Source organism: Schistocerca serialis, chromosome 9, assembly GCF_023864345.2.
Source record: "Schistocerca serialis cubense isolate TAMUIC-IGC-003099 chromosome 9, iqSchSeri2.2, whole genome shotgun sequence".
Taxonomy (NCBI): Eukaryota; Metazoa; Arthropoda; class Insecta; order Orthoptera; family Acrididae; genus Schistocerca; species Schistocerca serialis.
The window spans coordinates 367,890,557-367,909,525 of NC_064646.1; the positions used below are offsets into that span (position 1 = coordinate 367,890,557).

An 18,969-nucleotide genomic window follows, 5' to 3' on the forward strand; every position below is an offset into this window, starting at 1 on the left:
GCGGTACTTGTTTTCAATATATGGGAGGAGAGAGATGCAGTAAAAATCTTATCGAGTTCTCTATCGGATGAAGTTAGTGGAGCTTTTATAGTTCGTAATTTTTCTCTGGTGGATGGAACAGAACAATGATGATAGAATGTTCGGGTGATAGATGTGAACGGGCCCTGAGGGATGTGGATCTGTAGTACCTGCTTGTAGTTTAGAGAAGCACCACTATGCAGTAGCAGAATCCATGTCCTTCCCCCAGTTTCCGTACTGTCTTTTATACTACCTTGTGTTGCAGGAGCAGGCTTTGTTTCCATTGAACAGTCAAAACACAGTTCTGTCGCAGTAACTCATCTTTGCCTATTTCTACTTGGGTTGCAGAAGGTGGTAGATATAGTTTTCTCCGACTTCTACTCAGTTCTGACTTACATTGGAACAATCACATGCTCAAAGCTGCAGGGATGGTAGCGCAGAGTCTGAGGGGTAGTTGCAAAATGCATATGGGCTAACTAAAACCATGATGGAATTTTACTGTAGCAGATAGGATCGAGAAAGGTGGCTCGTTTCGAGATATGAGAGTGCCAGTAATATGACTCTTTAGTGACTGTAATCATTAGAGGACGTCTCCATAGGATCCAACGCATGTATGTGGTTGAATGGATAGACTTGATTCAAAATCATAGACATCATTTCTAGCAGATAGCGTTACACTAGAGATCTGAAAAGCTAGTGTACATTTCTTATGACCTCAATCAGCACACCATCTGCTACTGTTTGTGATCCTTCTCAATCAGTCATCGCCTATAACCCAGTGGATATATTGCAGAACCCCTGACATGGTATCGAGGCAGAATACGTTACAAATACTGCAGAAATATCTAGTGGTGGCGGTGTGAGGGGGTTGCAAGTAGCGGTTTCATACCACGTTCCTTAGCCGAATCACTTTCAAAATTCATCGATGTTATGACGAAGTTGCATCGTGTGCTGCGTGTAGTTGGATTGCTGCTCTGATAATATACACTCCTATGATCACTGTCTCGGTATTTGTCTGGAAAAAACATGTGATTCGTAGGTAATGCCATACGTGGATTTATAAAGCTGGTATAGCTTTTAACATGGGTACTTGGGTGCACATGCAGAACCAAGACCGCTTGTAACAGTAACTTACAGTAGTTGTTGGGTTTTTTAACATCTGGTGGTTTGTAAGACAATTAAACCCGTCTTTCTAAGACACGGTGCTAGCACTCGCAAGAAAAACTTATGAGACATGTCCACCCATCGTTGATTTTCGGTCAGTATTATTTCGTTGGTTGGTTGGTTGGTTGGTTTGGGGAAGGAGACCAGACAGCGCGGTCATCGGTCTCATCGGATTAGGGAAGGATGGGGAAGGAAGTCGGGCGTGCCCTTTGAGAGGAACCATCCCGGGATTTGCCTGGAGCGATTTAGGGAAATCACGGAAAACCTAAATCAGGATGGCCGGACGCGGGATTGAACCGTCGTCCTCCCGAATGCGAGTCCAGTGTCTAACCACTGCGCCACCCCGCTCGGTATATTATTTCGTATCGCCAGCCATCAGTTATTGACAAAGTATTATACTTAGTAGTGCGGGTGCGTGATAGGTTCGCCTTGAGCATCAGGCTTACAAAGTATGTGTTTGTGTTCAGGCATGCGCAAAGAAAAGTAGGGATTTGACGTGGAATACTGTGATAGCAAAGGGAGGACTATGTGAAGTCATAAGAATGGTACTGATATTTCAGTTTCCAGAGCCACAACCGTCAACAGCGTGTATTTCCGATACTTCAGTCATTGTTGAACGTCGTTCAACTGAGACCATGACTGTAACATTTAGTTGTAAGTAAAGGGATAAAATATAAATGTGACCGATTTCTTAGGATGACGATTCTACCTGTGTGCGCTTGGCGTGCAGCGCCGGTGACCTGTGCAAGGATGATTCACGTTTCCCGTTAACTGTAGGACCTGTCAGAATGGAGAGGCCTGTTGGAGTGTAGGAATGTAGATGACTTACAGTATTGTCCTCTAGACGAGCGAATAGCGAACTAATACTTAGTGTGTGTTGGATAGCTTTCGTGATCCGTGGAAATTTGAGAAGACTGAATATGGAGGTGTGTTTGCACTGGACTGTTATTCCCTCACATGTAAATTTTTCCGTTGACTGCTTCTGCACATTTCACGCCTTTATTTAGTTGAGAGATGATCGATTGTGGTGTGTGCATCTAGCATGTGGAAGACACGTTTGATGGTTCTCTAGACATGAGAAAGACCTTAGTTGACCTTGTAAATTATATGGATGATTTGGAGTCTGCTACAACACTGACATTGGTATTTGCGAGTGGAAATATCAGTTTTCTCTATTGTTTTTCGAATTTTCTCGTAAATGTCTTCACAGGCGTGACAAGTTTCTAGTTAGTCAGTGGTTTACAGCACGATCCACCTAGCTAAAGTTTTGGATGTGCAGAGAAATAATTTCCAGTCTATATCTTCGGGATTATGTTGTGCACGCAATCGGTAGGATATTGCTGTGTGCTTGTTGTCTAGAAATACCGCGAAAATGGTATAATATTATCACAAACCATGAGAAAATACATCTTGTAATCCCAGAGCCTGTAGATGGGTGTAGAAAAGCAAACAAGCAAGCAGGTGTGGACCACAAACAGTGATGCATTCCCTAGGGAGAATGATCCCGAATTTGTAGAACAATTCTGAGAGTGACTTTAGTCTGCTGAGGGTGCTCTGGTCACCCATAGGGGATGGATGTCCGGCGATCTCGCAGGGAAATATCTAGTGCTGCGAGGAGTGTATACGGTGCTGTCTGTCTTTGTGGTATATGTGCAAATGATGTAAAACGGCTGCTTTTTGTATGGTGCAGGATACGAGTTGTATGTTTACTACATCGACACAGTATGTGGTGATATATTGCTGGGTTGGAGATCTGTTTCCCGCTCTAATTTTCAAGACCCTGTCCTCAGTGAGAGAGCAGTGTAATTGAGTAAGAGTCTTTCCATATTTGACGATCTGTAGGTCACTTTACAGGGTTTAATTGTCAGTGCAATATGGCGATCTGTACAAAATACAATAATAATGCTCTATTCATTCACAAGACATCCTTTGTGCTGGGACATATGAGAGTCTACAAACTGATTTGTTCAAGATGGAGGCAAGGTATGTATGGAAAGTTCTGAGAAAGCAAGTGTTCAAAGACAAGTTGAAGCAGATCATCCATCTCTTGCGGGATGCCGTCACTCATTCACTACTGTGGCCCTAGGACAACTTCAGACCTGTAGCTGTAGGATAGCGAAAATTCTGGCCATATTTTTCTCTTCTGTAAGACAGTGCTTCGATTTCTGTTTGTGTAATAGTTCTGATTTCCCCCCAACCTGTGCTTAGAGAGTGCTCTCTTTCCAAACAACAAGAATGCTTTTATGATTAACGGTGTTTTCGCGAGCGTGAAAAGGATTTTAGCGATGAGAAAATTTAGCGTTTCTGCAACGTATATTGATAGCAGGACAAACATTTCGCATGATGCGTCAGGCACACTGGGTATGCATTCACGGCTAGATGCAGCTCCCATGTTCAGTTAGGATCGTTAGGAACAATGCTCCCTGTGTTATTCTGTGGCGTCAGTATCCATAGGTATTGCATCAGCAACGGTAAACACACATGCTGCCCAGAGGCGTCTCGCATATGGGACTGGCGTGAGCCCACCTTGGAGTTATGTGATCTCAGTATAACGCTCGAAGAACTCTAACTGTATACCCCAAAAATAGAGCCAACTTTCATCCGCTTACTGTAGGCAGCAGAAGCATGAGAGCGATGGCTCGCGCTGGCTTGCGTCCGGCTGTGGCGTCGACGCGCGCGCGCCCTTGGAGCGTCTGCAATCTGCAAATAGATCTTTGCTCCCATCCGGTCGCGTCAGCACTGGTGCCTAGGTGATCACATATTTCTGGGAGAGTGTGCTGTAGTCTCCTGTGCGGTCTAGTGGACAGGGGGTGGTGGGCGGTGCCCATGCTGTGCACGTTGTTTGCGTGTCTGTTGCATTATTTTGCGAGCAGGTCTGTAGACTGTGCTATGCGTTATTTGGACAGTTTACATATTGATTTCGTGTTTGCACATCAGTGCATTATTTAGGAGGAGTTTGCATATCTGTACTGAAATTATTTCGGTAATTTAGGGGTTGTTTGTGTGTCTGCAGAGCATTATTTAGGAATAGTTTACAGGTCTGTGCACTGTGTGGCACAACCCCAAGCATGTGAGAGCATGTGTTTTGTATCAGTGTCATAAATATACTGTCTACAACCCATCCCTAAATAAATTGTTCAAAAATAAATAAAGTACTCTCCTTCCTCTCCCCATCAGCCCAGCATAGGCTGAGTCATTTTCCCCTCCAGGCAGCCATTTTGGGTTATGTCATGCAACGGACAACAGTGCCCTCTGGTGACAGTACTGTGTACTAGGTCCACACCTCATGGCAACCCTACTATTTCGCGCCATTTTTCCCTACCGTCTTGGGTTATGTCATGGAATGAACGACAGCACTCTCTCGTGGCAGAACTGTGTACTAGGTCCAGACCTCAGGGTGCATACACTGCTTCCCGCCAAAATCCACCATCTTGGATAACGGTAGTTGCATCATCAGCTGACATCACGGCCGCGATCTTGGATTACGTCACGGAATGGATGACAACGCCCTCTGGTGGTGGTACTGTGTACTAGGTCAGTTGGACTCTGGACCTCATGGCGAACACACTGTTTCCCACCTTTCCCCCACCATCTTGGATTACGTCATGGAATGGATGACAGTGCCCTCTGGTGGCAGTACTGTGTATTACGTCAGTTGGACTCAGGACCCCATGGCGACTACATTTGATGGTGGTACTACCTCTAATTGTTAAAATAAATAGTGTATGCAAAATCTAACGTACAGCACATGTCGACTCCTCTTCCCGCCAGTCCCTAGGAAGAGGTGGCGGTTGGATGATATAGGTTAGTGGAGATAGCCCAACTGCCCATCCTTTCTCACAATTTTATAGGTTAGTATAGATAGCTCAAGTGACCATTCTTTACTACCAAAATTCAGATTTCCTTACAGTCCCTAGGAAGAGGTGGAAGTCTTATGACTTAGGTTAATGGAGGTCCTGATGGAATTTGAACTTCCCACCATTTTCTGGCAGAGGGGGGAAGGGAGAGGGGATTAGGTTAGTGGAGGTAGCCCAATTGACCTACCTTCCTGCCAAAATCCGCCATCTTGGATGACGTCATGGCCACTATCTTGGATGATGTCATGCACTGTTGCCAAGTCTACAGACCGCCATCTTGGATTATGTCATCACTGCCATGTTGGATACATATGGCAACAATGGAGAGTGGGGCCACAACCCTGTAGCTCTACTACTAGGGTATACTGAACTATTATGAGAATAAGAATTGGCTGGAGAACAAGGGGCTCAATAGATTGATGATAATGACTGGAGGTCCTAATGAATCAACTATTACTCTCTTGACTATATTGCAGTATAGCGATTAGTAGTGAGAACTCAAATGGGATCACATGGAGAAACAGGCAAGGTGGACTTGCAGCAAAGTCAGTGCACATGCTGTTGAGGACTTCAGTATAAATTGATAGGTCCTACAATGCTGAAGCCGCAAAATACTGTACCAGGCCTGAAAGCTGCACCACGTCGTCGGTACGCAGCGTTCTGATGATGTAGGCGCCGACTTCTGCTGTGCAACAACTCTGTTTCAACCACTGGCCTTGAAGGCTGTCTCAGAATTCAAAGTTCTGCCGAAAAAGTGCGACTAAGTCGCAAGAGCGTCCAACTTCGATGAAGATCAGAGCCTGAATCCCTGCGCCCGTGCAATGCAAGAGCAAAGCCAACATTGCTCAACTCCCTATTATCCTCGAAATCTGCAAATCAGCATTCAGTGCTGATTCCAAACTCCCCCACACTGTCTCAGAACGTCATTCGCACCAATAGCGACCATTCAATTTCGAGCAGGGCTTTATGATGTCAACTAGCCTCAGTTTAAGTTGACCAATCATGCCTGTGCTATGCAGCTGAGAGCACTGATCTCGCCGATTGACTGGCTACGAAAACATGCCTAGACTACCGGCCATCCGGCGCCAGACAGTCACGCCGAGCAGGGCACGGTCCACAAGTATTCTCAGAATCATGAGGACAATGCAGTCAGTCGGTGCCAGCAGTCTTCGTTCCGGACGCGCCGGAACGGTAAACACATAAACACAAACTGTGGCGTCACTCAGATGTCTTGCAGGTCGTTTCGCTCTGCATACAATAGGTGAAACTCGAACAACGTCAGTCGTTCCGCCAATACTTAAGCCCTTTGAAGTATGACCCTCTCAGCATTCGCAGAAGTGCAGTCCCCAACCGGAAACTCAGTTTGCCGCATCCTCCGGCACTCGCCTCGCACAGTGAAAAGTATTTTGAGCTCTCAGTATAAAACTCTCATTACAATAACCTTATTTGGCCTGTTACCAATGTGCAGTGACATAAAACATTAATAAAATTGATGAAAATGAGAGGCGACATGCAAAGGAGGGCTTGGAACCTCTCAAACGTGTTTCGACATCTTAAATGGACGATGTGTCTTTGGTACTGGATGAAATCATCCTTTTTTCAAAGACATTTGGAGAACATCTAATCTACTGACAACAGCACTGAAATGTGTTCAGACTGTAGGCTTCCTGTGAAATCCTAATAAGTGCCTCCTTGCTGACAAAGAAATAAAAATCTTGTGGCATCTTTTAAGAGACGATGGACTCCGTCTCAATCCAGAGAAAATAAGAGCAGTCACAGATTTTCTCACTCGTCGGCACGTTTTTGATGCGAAAGGTTTTCTCAGCACATGGTCGCACTACTGTCGATTCATAAAGGATTTCTGTACCAAGGCACGACACTTGCACGAACTACTGCTGGGAAAGAGTGCTGTCTAGTCGTTTGGGTCATCAGTCGCACTTATTTGGCAGACTGTTCTCTATTATGATGGACCACCATTCACTTTGCTCGCTGAGTAGCTGGAAGAATCCATGAAGTCAACTGCTAAGATGGCTGCTGAGGTCTCAGGATTACAGTTTCACATTGATGTAAAAAAGCCGACACAAACCTAAGGATGCCGACGGTCTTTCGACGAAGCCTGTTTTGGAACTCAGCAATGTGGATGAAACGTCAATTATCGCTACATCAAATGTCACCGCTACAGAACAGAGGGAGGATACAGTGCTGCTGAAAATCGTAGAAGCCTTGATGGAGGAGACACCGACCAGAGAAGAAGTCCAGTTAATTAACGAAGTATAGTATAAAAGGACTATGATCCACTGGTACGAAAATGGTTGCTTGCCATCCCAGATCATCTATAGCAGCTATCGTGAAGTATTCCCACGATGATCCAACGTCTGACCACCATGACCAGCCTAGACAAAATCAGATACAGGTACCACTGGGCAGAGCTGTACCAGTCTGTTAGACACTATGTGAGGCACTGGAAGGAATACTAATAACCTTATAGATCGGACAACAACAGCTAAAAAATTTGTACGTAATGTGAAGGACAACCAGACAATTTAAAATCAGAGATGGTAAAACAGTCTTTATAAACTGAGTGCCTCTCCAAATTTTTCAATAGCTGCTTATTGAGTTTTCACTGTATGACGAATGGTTTCATACCCAGGAGGTATACTTTCAGGTCGTATAAAACTAATACTTCATGTGTCACGACTTCCAAGGTGCAAGTGCGCATAAAACCATGTCACTCCTGGGTAAACCTTGAACCGGCAGATGGGCATCCGATGCAAACTATGACTGATCAGTAATACATTTCCTGAACACTGTCATAACACGAGCCTGGACAGCATATGACAATGATAGGACAGAACTATCGTCAAAACACGCGGGGGAAATAAAGAATTAAAAGACACACAATCCTTGGGAATCGTCAACATACTACTATGTATTGCCAGGCGTCAAATAGAACTACACGTTACATCGAAAGTTTTACCAAGGAGTGAGATGTTTTTAAGCACCTTTGCACCCTGGGAGTTGTGGCACAGGAAGTATTAGTTCAAAAAGTTCAAATGTATGTAAATTCCTAAGGGACCAAATTGCTGCGGTCATCGGTCCCTAGCCTTACACACCGCTTAAACTAACTTATGCTAATGACAATACACACCAATGCCTGAGGGAGGACTCGAACCTCCGGAGGGAGGGTCCGCGCAAACCGTGACATGGCGCCTCAAACCGCATAGTGAAGTATTAGTCTTACATGACCTGAAGACATACCTCCAGGGTATGAAACCGGTCGTAATGCAGTGAAAACACAATGAACAGCTATTGCGGATTTAGACATTCACTCAGTTTAATACAGACTATTTATCATCTCTGGTATTAAATTGTTCAGTTGTCTTTCATATTATGTACTTCAAGGAATGCCGAAGAGGGAAGCTCATACCACAGTTACCCCTGGGGCGTCTGGTACCAATTACATCTGCAGCAGCTCCATTCTGTCGAATAGAAATCGACCTCTTGGAGAGGTTCCCACAGTTGACAAACAGTAATCGATGGATAATAGTCTGCAGAGACTATCTAATCTCCACACGATAACTCTTCACTCTGATCTACCTTATGATCCTTCCTCAAGGATCGGTGCTGGGGCCACTGCTGTTTCTTATTTATATAAATGATATGCCTTCTAGTATTACAGGTGATTCAAAAATATTTCTGTTTACTGATGACACCAGCTTGGTAGTGAAGGATCTTGTGTGTAATATTGAAACATTATCAAATAATGTAGTTCATGAAATAAGTTCGTGGCTTGTGGAAAATAATTTGATGCTAAATCACAGTAAGACTCAGTTTTTACAGTTTCTAACTCACAATTCAACAAGAACTGATATTTTAATCAGACAGAATGGGCATGTTATAAGCGAGATGGAACAGTTCAAGTTCCTAGGCGTACGGATAGATAGTAAGCTGTTGTGGAAAGCCCATGTTCAAGAGCTTGTTCAGAAACTAAATGCCGCTTTATTTACCATTAGAACAGTATCTGAAATAAGTGACATTTCAACACGGAAAGTAGTCTACTTCGCATATTTTCATACGCTTATGTCATATGGTATTATTTTTTGGGGTAATTCTTCTGATTCAAAAAGGGTATTTTTGGCTCCAAAACGGGCTGTTAGAGCTATGTGTGGTGTAAGTTCGAAAACCTCTTGTCGACCCCTATTCAATAGTCTGGGAATTTTGACATTGCCCTCACAGTATATATCTTCTTTAATGTCGTTTGTTGTTAGCAATATTAGCTTATTCCCAAGAGTTAGCAGCTTTCACTCAGTTAATACTAGGCAGAAATCAAATCTGCATGTGGAATGCACTTCCTTGACTCTTGTGCAGAAAGGAGTGCAGTATTCTGCTGCATCCATTTTCAATAAGCTACCACAAGAACTCAAAAATCTTAGCAGTAGCCCAAACGCTTTTAAGTCTAAACTGAAGAGTTTCCTCATGGCTCACTCCTTCTATTCTGTCGAGGAGCTCCTGGAAGAGCTAAAAAATTAAGCAAATTCCAGTGTTACATTCTTGATTTTCTTTATTTAAACTAACGACGTGTCGCCTGAATATGTTTCTTATATTTCATTTTATCTGTTTCTACAACCTACAACTGAATATGTTTCTTATATTTCATTTTATCTGTTTCTAAAATCGTGTTGTAATTTCATGTATTGACTCGTTCCATGACCATGGAGACTTCTCCTTAATGTGGTCCCACGGAACAATAAATAAATAAATAAATAAATAAAAAGAGCTTCCTGCAGTTGACAAACTGGAATCGATGGATAATACTCTGCAGTGACTACCTCATCTGCACATGACCACTCTCCACTCTGTTCAGTAACACATACAGTACACACTCATACAAAGTACGTACACTTTGCACACACACACATATATACATCATATGTCCACGTTATGCACACACAACATTTTAATTTCTGATTGGTTCAACGGTCTCAATGAAGGATGATGTCCTAGAAATAAATTAACATGGTTCCAATTCCACAATCTCGTAGAATGTTTTTGAGAGGTTTCCCTTGCTTGTAAGGCAAATGCTGGAATTGGTAGGTGCTTCCCATTCATTACTAGTTGGGAATCCCAATCTGCCCCACTATCATCGTATGTGGTATTTGGATGAATAGGAACTGTGATTCTTTAATAGGCCAGATATAGAACAGCCCACTCCACTGCGTGGGGTGGGGAATGAAATTTTTTTTTTTAAAAAAGACCCTCGTCCACTAGACTGTCACTAAAGCTGTGTCGACTAAGGAAGCTTCAGTAATTGCCAAGTTCCTTGTAGAAGACAACATTTTAAAGCACGGAGTACCCTGTGGTATGATCTCTGACTGTGGAAAATTTACCAGGCGAGATTAGTAAAAAAAAAAAAACTCCATCTTCAGGACACGAGTGGCCTACCGGGACCATCCGACCGCCGTGTCATCCTCAGGGCAGGATGTGGATAGGGGTCAGCACACCACTCTCCCGGTCGTAAGATGATATTCTTGACCAAAGCCGCTACTATTCGGTCTAGTAGCTCCTCAATTGGCATCACGAGGCTGAGTGCACCCCGAAAAATGGCAACAGCGCATGGCGGCTGGATGGTCACCCATCCAAGCGCCGGCCACGCCCAACAGCGCTTAACTTCGGTGATCTCACGGGTAATGGTGTATCCACTGTGGCAAGACCGTTGCCAGGTGAGATTGGTAGTAGAGATAATTTCACATAGTAACTTCAGCATTGCAAGACAACTGTCTACCACCCACTGACGAATGACCTCACAGAACGCTCTAATAAGACGTTGACAGATTTGCTCTTTGTGAACATTAATGTCGAACAGTGAGACTGGGATACAATACCGCCCATCGTGACGTTCACAACAACAGAGCGAAACAAGAAACTACAGCGTTCGCAGCATTCTTTTGCTCCGCAGTCTCAGGGCAGAAGAGAAACTGCATTAGGACTGTTGACATTTTAAAAAATATCGGGAATCCGATATACCTATATTTTTTTTAAAAATTCATGTCGTCCATTGATATATCGAGAAGTAGTAGATATATTGACCGAAGAACTATCGATGTAGATGCGTATAAATATTTCGACTACATATTGTAAATATCTTGTCGGTTTTAGAGACGTTTATTACAGTATTGATTTATTATTAGAGATTCTGTACGTCAACAATCTAGCAGCTTGCCTATCCCCTGAGAGCAATAATTGAAAGAAAAACTACGCACGTTCACGCTTGGCGACAACCACTTTGCTAACAATGGTGACAGCATGTAAGTGACACAATAAAAGGTGTAAGATGAATCTGTCGCTCTATTTCGTCACGTATCGGATTTGTCCGGAACGCTTCATGTCGACTTTCCCTCTTTTTCATTTCTGCCAATGCCAGCGATGTAGCAGTTGTAGTGTCAAAATTGTGTGGTGAAGGTAAACTTTGCAATTTCTGTTGGTAACGCCGAGCGCCGATTACGTCAGTATTTCCCCTCACACACCTCCGCCCACCGCAAAGGCCAGTCTTGTCATTTAGATTTTTGTCCATCGTTTTCAGCAACTGTTTTTGAAGAATGCCGATGTAAAGCGGTAGCACACTGGTTGCGTTATAATTTTTTTTAACCCAACTGTTGTGTTCTTCACAGCGGAAATCTCGTTATTCCATCCACAGCCCCCTCCCAGCGCAATAAGACTTCTTCTTTAGTGCCACCTATACTTGCTTCAAATAATCAAAGAGGAAAACAGGGCATGATGAAAGCTCAAAAAGTAGTACAACTCCTTCACCAGTGAAAGTAAAATTATGGTTTACTGACATTGATGGTGGTCCGGTTTGAACTAATGACCCGCAGCACACTAATCGGCGAAGCGAATCCCTACACCTGACTACATTCACCAGAGCTCGCGGCATTGCTCCCGCTTAATAACTAAAGCGAAAATAATATCGCCGATGTATATCGATACATTTGGGAAACATATCGATAGTTTATCTACAGACCTACAATGGATACACTGGTCCCGCTTTAACTGGACGATACTCACAAGGGAACCTCCCCATCGAACCCCCCCTCAGATTTAGTTATAAGTTGGCACAGTGGATAGGCCTTGAAAAACTGAACACAGATAAATCGAGAAAACAGGAAGAAGTTGTGTGGAATTATGAAAAAAATAAGCAAAATATACAAACTGAGTAGTCTATGTGCAAGATAGGCAACATCAAGGAGAATGTGAGCTCAGGAGCGCCGTGGTCCCGTGGTCAGCGTGAGTGGCTTCGGAACGAGAGGTTCTTAGTTTAAGTCTTCCTTCGAGCGAAGAGTTTTATTTTTTATTTTCAGACAATTATTATCTGTCCGTCAGTCCGTCCGATGCGAGGTAACTGCGCCGTAGTATGGGGACACTACACCTAAACAAACATCGAAACACACGATTTGCTTGGACATACGCAGGATTTGACGGTCTACACACGGAAAAATTTGAAAACGTTAAAAACATATGTTCTGACAGAGCACAGGGAAAACTGTGCGACTGTGAAACTGTTCATTTGTTGCAGTTTATGTGACAAACTCTTATGTTTTCATCACTTTTTTGGGAGTGATTATCACACCCACAAGAAAACCTAAATCGGGCAAGGTAGAAGAATCTTTTTACCCATTCGCCAAGTGTACAAGTTAGGTGGGTCGACAACAGTCATGTGACTCACATGCCGTCACCAGTGTCGTATAGAATACATCAGACGTGTTTTCCTGTGGAGGAATCGGTTGACCTATGACCTTGCGATCAAATGTTTTCGGTTCCCATTGGAGAGGCACGTCCTTTCGTCTACTAATCGCACGGTTTTGCGGTGCGGTCGCAAAACACAGTGAACAGAGACGTCAATGAACGAACGGACAGATCATAACTTTGCGAAAATGAAGAAAGTAAACTTTTCACTCGAGGGAAGACTTGAACAAAGGATCTCTCCTTCCACAGCTGCTCACGCTAACCACGGGACCACGGCGCTCCTGAGCTCACGCCAAACTTGATGTTGCCTATCTTGCGCATGGACTACTCAGTTTGTATATTTTGCTTATTTTTTTTCATAGTTCCACACAACTTCTTCCTGTTTTTTCGATTGATCTGTGTTCAGTTTTTCAAGGCCTATCCACTGTGCCAACTTATAACTAAATCTGAGGGGGGTGCGATGGGGAGGTTCCCTTGTCAGCACGATTACGATATACACTTCATCACCAGGGCCGAAGAAGCAAGGCAGCTGGCTGGCTCCGGACACTGGACCCCCAGAGACCGGGAGCACTATATCGCAAAGCACTGGCCAGTGAGATACATCCCATGAGACTCTCAATGAATTTTTACGCCTGTTTGGAAAGTGAGACTGCCGGAAGATTTACTAAAGAGCTACTTCGAGCTGTACCATATCCTTCGCCGCTTGTCGGAGCTCACATATGACGTCGAGGATGACGACCCTTTATCAGGAATATAAATTCGCAGAGATGTCTTCCATGTCCTCCGTATGAAGTCCTGCTACAGCTCACAGGGGAAGAGTAGTGACAAGGGGGCAAGGAAACAGAGGGCCCACCTGATGATAGTGAAACTTCGACAAGCCAGACTACCTTCAACATAGTGAAGAGAAGGTAACAACAGAACATGTGTAACCGCCAGGCCTTCATATTTAGGACAACTGATAAGATCTACAGGGTGGCGCACGAAATGTGTTACCAATTGTTTCTTTCACTATTTATGACGCACATTAGATATCCCGCTGGGAGCTCTACAGCAGTACCAGCAGAGCTTGGAAAAACAAATGAGTTACGAAATGACGTGTAATTCACGATACTGCCGCTAGGAGACTAGTAAGCAGCAATGGCTGACAATGGAAGACTGGCGACACAGCAACGATCGGTAATTGTGTTACTTTTTCATGAAACGAAAAGCCTTGTTGTGACTCAGAGGCGTTTTTGACAACAGTTTAACACACGATGAGTCCCTTGCAAGAAGACCATCCACAGGTTGTACGATAAACTTGTACAGGAAGGAACAGTATTGGAAGCGAAGCGACCTCAGCCTAAGCCTGTTTGTTCGCCGGAGAATATTGAAGCGGTACGAGTTGCTGTACAGAGAAGTCCCGGGAAATCGTGTAGAAAGGCAGCAGTGCAACCGGGAATATCCAGACGCTCCGTTCAACGCACTCTTAAAAGTGACCTCCATATGTACCCATACAAGATGACCTGTGCACAGAAGCTCACTGAACAACACAAGCAGCAGAGACTACTGTTTGCTCAGTGGGCGGAGGATAGGGAACAAACTCTCAACAACGTTTGGTTTTCAGACAAGGCGCATTTTCATTTAGACGGTGCGGCTAATAAACAAAATGTACGCTTTTGGGCCACTGAAAACCCACAAGTGCTTCATGAACGACGGCATTATGCTCCGAGGATTACAGCTTGGGCAGCAGTTTCCAGTCACGGACTTATTGGACCCTTTTTCTTTGAAGAAACTGTGAACAGCGAGCATTATTTGAGCATGCGTCGCAAATAGCTTCATTCCACAGCTTCTTGCTACTGCCTTGCCCTTCAACACGCAGTGGTTCATGCAAGATGGAGCAAGGCCACATACTGCAAACACTGTGTTGGAGTTTTTACACGAGCGTTTCGACATGCGGGTCATTTCACTCAGGTTTCCATGTCGCTTGAATGACGGGCAAAATTGGCTCCCCAATAGTCCAGACCTCAATGCATGTGACTTTTTTCTTTGGGGGTACCTAAAGGAAAAAATTTTCCCGAAATGTCCACGTGATTTAATGGAGCTCAGAAGACTTATTCTTCAAGCTTGCAGTGAAATTACGGAAGACATGTGCCGTATGGTAATCACTAACTTCAGTGTTCGTTTGAAGTAAGTTAGGAAATGAGATGGTGGACATATTGAGCATGTGCTGAGTTAGAACAAATCTCCATGGACGGCTCTTCATTGTAGTATATGTTCCTTTCAGATTGTATTGACAATAAAGTTTATCTTCAAAAACAAAATGGGAACACATTTCGTGCGCCACCCTGTAGATGTAGGGTGCCATACTCGTCTGGAATGAGAACTTCTATCGCTTTTTGAGAGGGAGCAATGCCGCTAGCGCTGGTGCATGTAGTTACGAGTAGGAATTAGTATCGCCGATTAGTGTGCTGTGGATTATTAGCTCAAACCTGACCACCATCAATTGTTTGTTTTTTAGTATTTACCATTTCCGGAAGGTTCTGGAAATATATTTGTAATCTTTGTGTATTTTAGAATATCCGATGTTTGTATAAAATAGCAGCATTCTGGATTATTCAATGTTTGTACAAATAGCTCTCAGTCCAACAGCTCAGTTTTGTTCTGGCTATACATTGTGTTCATAATGAACGTGCTTTCAGTGGTAAGTGTTGTATTTCACTGAGGATATCGCTTTCGGACTTGCAGTTGAGTGTGGTTAGGACGCGAAAGTATTTAGGAGAGGGATTTCCAGCTCTGGAACTTACCTGTTAACCAAGGGAAGCCTTCCAAAAATTATGGCCAGAAGTAAGGAACTACGAATAATTTTCATTTGTTTCTGTTAATATTGTCCACAATCCCAGAAAAAAATTAAAATTGTGCATGTGTTTGTCATGGTGCGCACTTACTCTCGCATGTGTGTATGCGTGTGTATCCTGATGAAGGAGCATGTGTACTTTATCTCCAACCCCTTTCCACCAGCCATACGAAGACTGTAGCAAGGCCACCGTTTCTCCATTTTTCGTACTGGGGAACTTGTCCTGCGCATAGTCTATCCACTGGCACTCTGCCAGCAACACACCCAATTCTGGTGATAAAACAACCCGAATATGTAGTCAATGAATCCAGTTTTTTAGCAGATCGAAAATGGTATCTTATCGTAGGTGTGAAAATGGTTGGCTGATCAGCAACGACGAGAGAAAGTATAGCCGGCGATCAAAAAGTTTCCGTTCGAAGGCTGTACAGTCAATCAGACAAACTGGCCTCGAACGTTGAGGCAATCATCTGAGCGACGCATCAGGTTGAAGATTTTATGTTATGTTAAACAGGGACCTAGAAACGACGAAGAGGCTCCGTCCCCGCCGCAGCCGCAGTGGTCCACAACCCCACGACAACTACCGCAGTCCACTTCACCCCTCCGCCTCCCCACACCGAACGCGGGGTTATTGTGCGATTCGGCCCCCGGTGGACGCCCCCCGGGAACGTCTCACACCAGACGAGTGTAGCCCCTATGTTCGCGTGGTAGAGTAATGGTGGTGTACGGGTACGTGGAGAATTTGTTTGCGCAGCAATTGCCGACATAGTGTAGCTGAGGCGGAATAAGGGGAACCAGCCCGCATTCGCCGAGGCAGATGGAAAATCGCCTAAAAACCATCCACAGACTGGCCGGCTCACCGAACTTGACACAAATCCGCCGGGCGGATTCGTGCCAGGGACCAGGTGCTCCTTCCCGCTCCGGAAAGCCGTGCGTTAGGCCACACGGCCAACCGGGCGGGCTCAAGTTGAAGATACTTGTTTGGTAAAAAAACAATGTCCTGCTGCCTGAAGAAGTCGGTAACTGCTTGCTGCACATTCTCTTCCGAGAGGAATCGTCCATGCTTCAAGGCCTATTTTGAAAGACCAAAGGCGTGTTAATCGTCTGTGGATAGAGCAAGATTGTATATAGGGTGCTCGAATGTCTCCAACTTGAGGTAGCGTAACTTCTGTGTTAGGGGGACATACGTCATCATGAAGCAACATAACCTCTTGTCGCAATTTTCCTGGATACCAACTCAAGTGGGAGCCACTCGATCATCCGCCCTATAGCCCTGATCTCTCCCCCATACTATCATCAGGCATTCAGTCCCTAAAAAGGGCCTCGAAGGCTCGACAGATCACGTTGGACGAGGATGCACGGCAGGCAGTTACGAACTTCTCCACGCATCAGGACATGCTGTTTTACCAAACAGTTATCTTCAGCCGGCCGAAGTGGCCGCGCGGTTCTAGGCGCTACAGTCTGGAGCCGAGGGGCCGCTACGGTCGCAGGTTCGAGTCTTGCCTCGGGCATGGATGTGTGGGATGTCCTTAGGTTAGTTAGGTTTAATTAGTTCTAAGTTCTAGGCGACTGATGACCTCAGAAGTTAAGTCACATAGTGCTCAGAGCCATTTGAACCATTTTTTAGTTATCTTCAACCCGTGACTTCAATGGGATAATTGCCTCAATGCCCAAGGTGATTTTGGCAACGGCCTTGCCTCCGTGGATACACCAGTTCCCGTCAGACCACCGAAAAGCGCTGTCGGGCGTGACTGGCACTTGGATGGGTGACCATCCGGGTCACCATGAGGTGCTGCCATTTTTCGGGGTGCACTCAGCCTCGTGATGCCAACTGAGGAGCTACTCGACCGAATAGTAGCGGCTCCGGTCAAAGAAAACCATCATAACGACCGGGAGAGCAGTGTGCTGACCACACGCCCCTCCTATCCGCATCCTCAGCTGAGGATGACACGGCGGTCGGATGGCCCAGATGGGCCACTTGTGGCCTGCAGACGGAGTGCTCAAGGTGATTTTACCCGCCTGGCATACGGATTCTGGACTGTACAGCCTGCGAACTGGAAATTTTTGATCGCCCCTTTTATGACTCTAACACACGTTAATTCACTTTAAATGCTATTTCATTTTCTTGTAATGTTCTGAAAGGTCTTGTACTTTGTACATTTATTTAGTCACGAGTTGGAAAAGACATAACAAATATGGCAACAAAAATTGGTTCTGACACATGTGCATTCCCATTACTTGCAGCTGGCGTATCTAATGACATGTGCTATAATATAGTGCACATTTTAATCAATTATCTACATAAATGGCGTTCAATGTGTATCACTTTTACAGTGACCAAGAATAACGCTGCAGTCCTATCTTTAGGAATTCCACATTCTGACAGCATACTGCTCAAGGAACAACTGCTGAATGCTTAGGTTCAGAGACATCTACACAGAGGAGACCAAATGACATGCGACATTGCTACTGAGCTGCGGTGTTCGGCTCTTGGACAGGTTCGCCTCGGTCCCTGGGCGGTGGGAGACCAGGCCTCAGCTCGGTGCCCTCCTCCATCGGCAGCAGCCGCGAGCAGAACGGAGAAATCGACCGCCGGCTTATCTCCTCCAGCCGCATCAACAGTGTTTTCGCTCGTCTGTGGTCCGCCTCCTCCCACGAGGTCCTCAGCAGCCCCAGCACCTGTGCGCATTGCAACTACTGAGACTCGAGGTTCCCTAATGACACTTTCTGCGACGGACAATCACTCATTTTTGTTGTTCAAGGGTGGGTCAATAAGCACAGGGTTACTACAAACATTCATTCGAAACTTCCTGGCAGATTAAAACTGTGTGCCCGACCGAGACTCGAACTCGGGACCTTTGCCTTTCGCGGGTTCGAGTCTCGGTCGGGCACACAGTTTTAATCTGCCAGGAAGTTTCATATCAGCGCACACTCCGCTGCAGAGTGAAAATCTCATTCTGGAAACATCCCCCAGGCTGCGGCTAAGCCATGTCTCCGCAATATCCTTTCTCTCAGGAGTGCTAGTTCTGCAAGGTTCGCAGGAGAGCTTCTGTAAAGTTTGGAAGGTAGGAGACGAGGTACTGGCAGAAGTAAAGCTGTGAGTACCGGGCGTGAGTCGTGCTTCGGTGGCTCAGTTGGTAGAGCACTTGCCCGCGAAAGGCAAAGGTCCCGAGTTCGAGTCTCGGTCGGGCACACAGTTTTAATCTGCCAGGAAGTTTCATATCAGCGCACACTCCGCTGCAGAGTGAAAATCTCATTCTGGGAACATCCCCCAGGCTGCGGCTAAGCCATGTCTCCGCAATATCCTTTCTTTCAGGAGTGCTAGTTCTGCAAGGTTCGCAGGAGAGCTTCTGTAAAGTT

The 18,969-nt window shown here is 45.0% G+C and overlaps 1 pseudogene; it reads left to right on the forward strand.

The window, feature by feature from the left end:
• Window positions 1-17,886, forward strand: part of LOC126419618 (60S ribosomal protein L8-like) — a 45,883-nt pseudogene extending 27,997 nt beyond the window's left edge.
• The last annotated feature ends 1,083 nt before the right edge of the window (window positions 17,887-18,969 follow it).